The sequence below is a fragment of the Propithecus coquereli genome, unplaced genomic scaffold (genome assembly GCF_000956105.1).
Source record: "Propithecus coquereli isolate 6110/MARCELLA unplaced genomic scaffold, Pcoq_1.0 Scaffold44, whole genome shotgun sequence".
In the NCBI taxonomy this organism is placed as follows: Eukaryota; Metazoa; Chordata; class Mammalia; order Primates; family Indriidae; genus Propithecus; species Propithecus coquereli.
Window position 1 is genome coordinate 9,094,236 of NW_012150174.1, and position 4,106 is coordinate 9,098,341.

A 4,106-nucleotide genomic window follows, 5' to 3' on the forward strand; every position below is an offset into this window, starting at 1 on the left:
GCTTGAGCCCAGGAGTTTGAGGTTGCTGTGAGCTAGGCTGATGCCACAGCACTCTAGCCCGGGCAACACAGTGAGACTCTGTCTCAAAAAAAAAGAGTATGAAGCATAGAACTGAATACTGCAGTCTACAAGTGATCTAACAGGAACAAATAGAGCAAGACTCTCCCTTCTGGTCACTGGGCTGCCAGGAAAGTAGCAAAAAATCCAGTGAACATTATACAGATTCCAATGACTATTTTTGTTTCTCCTGTTCTTTTTTTTTTTTTTTTTAATCTCTGTTCACAGTGCTGTTCTTTGTAGCCCTCTGCTCCTCACTTTTAAACTCTAACCTTCAGAACACTCTGACACTCTTTGTGGATTCAGTTATTTTCTCTGTCACTGACACCCAAGTCAACATCTTTAGATGAAAATTGTAAACTCCTCAAAAGCAGAGACCCTAATTCATCTGGGTCTAGACCTAAAAGGCACTTAAATGTTCAACTGAATGCATATATTTATATAAAATTCAGATACATTAGATCCTCATCCAAGTTTTCATTCAGTTTCTTTGTTTCAATTCAGTGGCTGCCCTCTTTTCTTCATTACTAAAGCATAACATTTAATCAATTACTATATCTTAATGATTTGTCTTTTAAAATGCTCCTTAGACTAGGCCCTAATTATCTCCTAGATGAATTGCTGAAATAAGGTCCTGACTTTCTTTTCTCTAAATTGTCCTTCATACTGTGCTCCCAATTAATCCTCCTAAAGTACCGTTTCAGTAGGAGTCACTTTCCCTTACGGATTCTAGTTTGCTTGTCAGAACACATTCAAACTTAGTATTTTGACATTTAAGAATCAGATTATCTCTGCTCTATTTAATCAGTCTTTTCTCAGTTTTCCCCCTGGAGCATCATCCCAGCCTCCTTGTTACACATACACATTTTTATTTTCTACCTCCATAGCTTTGTGTACTAGAATGTCCTCTATCAAATCTCATTATTTTTCTATCTCATCTTTCCAAAAAGTTTGAAATACACTCATCTCTTCCTTCTTTACTTAGCACTTACTATGTGTAATATACATTTGACATTTATTTGTATTGTTTTATGTTCAAATCAAATTTTTTTTGATTTTTTTTATTTTAGCATATTACAGGGGTACAAATGTTCAGGTTATGTATATTGCCCTTGCCCCACCCAAGTCAGAGCTTCAAGCATGTCCTTCCCCCAGGTGATGCGCACCGCACCCATTAGGTGTGTATATGTCCAGTCCCCTCCCCTCTCCCACCTGTCCAACACTTGATGAATGTTATTACTATATGTGTACTTAAGTATTGATCATTTAACACCAATTTGGTATTGATGGGCACTTGGGTTGTTTCCACATCTTTGCAATTGTGAATTGTGCTGGTATAAACATTCTAGCGCAGATGTCTTTTTTATAGACTGTCTTTTGTTGTTTTGGGTAGATGCCCGGTAATGGGATTGCTGGATCAAATGGTAGTTCTACTTGTATCTCTTTGAGATATATCCATATTGCTTTCCACAGAGGTTGTACTAGTTTGCAGTCCCACCAGCAGTGTATGAGTGTTCCTATCTCTCCACATCCGCACCAACATTTATTGTTTTGGGACTTTTTGATAAAGGCTATTCTCACTGGAGATAAGTTATATCTCATTGTGATTTTGATGTGCATTACCCTGATGATTAGAGACGTTGAGCATTTTTTCATATGTTTGTTAGCCATTAGTCTATCTTCTTTTGAAAAGTTTCTGTTCATGTCCTTTGCCCACTTTTTGAAAGGGTTTGATTTTTTCTTGCTGATTTTCCTGAGTTCTATATAGATTCTAGTTATCAGCACTTTATCAGATGTGTAACATGCGAATATTTTCTCCCATTCTGTAGGTTGTCTGTTTACTCTCATGATAGTTTCCTTGGCTGTGCAGAAGCTTTTTAATTTGATCAGGTCCCATTTATTTATTTTGGTTGTTGCTGTGATTGCCTATGGGGTCTTCTTGATAAATTCTTTGCCTAGGCCAATGTCTATAAGAGTTTTTCCAACATTTTCTTCTAGAATTCTTATACTTTCACGCCTTAGGTTTAAGTCTGTTATCCACTGTGAGTTGATTTTTGTGACAGGTGAAAGGTGCGGATCCTGTTTCAGTCCTCTACATATGGCTATCCAATTTTCCCAGCACCATTTATTGAATAAGGATTCTTTTCCCAAATGTATGTTTTTGTCTGCTTTGTCAAAGATTATATGGCTATATGAGGATGGTTTTATATCTGGGTTCTCAGTTCTGTTCCATTGGTCCATATGTCTCTTCTTGTGCCAGTACCATGCTGTTTTAATTACTGTAGCCTTGTAATATAGCTTGAAGTCTGGGAAATTGATGTCTCCCAATTTGTTCTTTTTGCTTAAGATTGCTTTTGCTATATGGGGTCTTCTCTGGTTCTATACGAAACATAGAATTATTTTTTCTAGATCTGTGAAAAATGATGTTGGTATTTTAATAGGGATTGCATTGAATCTGTAGGTCACTTTGGGTAGTATAGACATTTTAACAATGTTGATTCTGCTGACCCATGAGCATGGTATGGTTTTCCACCTGTTCACGTCCTCTGCTATTTCCTTCCTCAGTGTTTCATAGTTCTTCCTGTAGAGGTCTTTTACCTCCTTAGATAAATGTATTCCTAGATATTTTACTTTCTTTGTTGCTATCGTGAAGGATATTGAGTCTTCCATTTGGTTCTCAGTTTCACTGTTGTTGGTGTATAGGAATGCTACTGATTTCTGTACATTGATTTTGTAACCTGAGACTTTGCTGAATTTGTTTATCCATTCCAGTAGTCTCGTGGCAGAATCTTTAGGATTTTCTAGATATAAGATGATATCGTCAGCAAAGAGTGATAGTTTGACCTCTTTTGCCCCCGTTTGGATGCCCTTGATTTCCTTCTCTTATCTGATAGCTCTGGCTAGAACTTCCAGCACTATGTTGAATAAAAGCAGTGATAAAGGGCAACCTTGTCTGGTTCCAGTTCTAAGTGGGAATGCTTTCAATTTTTCCCCATTCAGTATGATATTGGCTGTGGGTTTGTCATATATGGCTTGTATAATTTTCAGGTGAGTCCCATCTATGCCTATTTTGTTAAGCGTTCTTATCATAAAAGGTTGTTGAATTTTGTCAAATGCTTTTTCTGTGTCTATTGAGAGGATCATATGGTCTTTGTTTTTGCTTCTATTTATGTGGTGAATTACATTTATAGATTTGCATATGTTGAACCATTCCTGCATCTCTGGGATGAAGCCTACTTGGTCGTGATGGATTATGTTTTTGATAAGCACCTGAATTCGGTTTGCTAGGATTTTGTTGAGAATTTTTGCACCTATATTCATAAGGGATGTTGGTCTGTAGTTTTCTTTTTCTTTTTTCTTTTTTTCTTTTTCTTTTCTTTTTCCTTTCCTGGTTTTGGTTTTAGGTGATGTTGGCTTCATAAAATGTGGTGGGGAGGATTCCTTCCTTCTCGATGTTGTGAAATAATTTCTGCAGGATAGGCACCAGTTCTTTGTAGGTCTGGTAAAATTCGGGTGTGAAACCATCTGGTCCGGGACTTTTCTTTGTAGAAAGGTTTTTTATCGGTGTTTCAATTTCAGCACTTGATATTGGTCTGTTCAGGAATTCTGTTTCTTCCTGATTGAGCCTCGGGAGGCTGCCTGTTTCTAAGAATTTGTCCATTTCCTCCACATTTTCCAGTTTATGTGCATAGAGGTTTTTATAGTATTCATAGATGATATTTTGTATTTCCATGACATCGGTTGTAATTTCTCCTTTTTCATTCCTGATGAATCTTATTAGAGTTCTTTCTTTTCTGCTTCTTGTTAATCTAGCCAGAGGCATGTCAATTTTGTTTATTTTTTCAAAGAACCAACTTTTTGTTTTATTAATCTTCCATATAGTTTTTCATTATAAATTTCATTTAGTTCTGCTCTGATCTTTATTATTTCTTTTCTTCTTCTGGGTTCCAGTTCTTTGAGATGATTCATTAGATTGTTTATTTGTGATCTTTCTGTCTCTTGGATGTAGGCATTTATGGATATAAATTTTTCTCTCAAGACTGTTTTAG

General features: G+C 36.4%; 1 protein-coding gene across 3 annotated transcripts in view; it reads left to right on the forward strand.

The window, feature by feature from the left end:
* Positions 1–4,106, forward strand: part of RNF141 (ring finger protein 141) — a 55,282-nt gene that overhangs the window by 39,033 nt on the left and 12,143 nt on the right. The window lies entirely within an intron of this gene.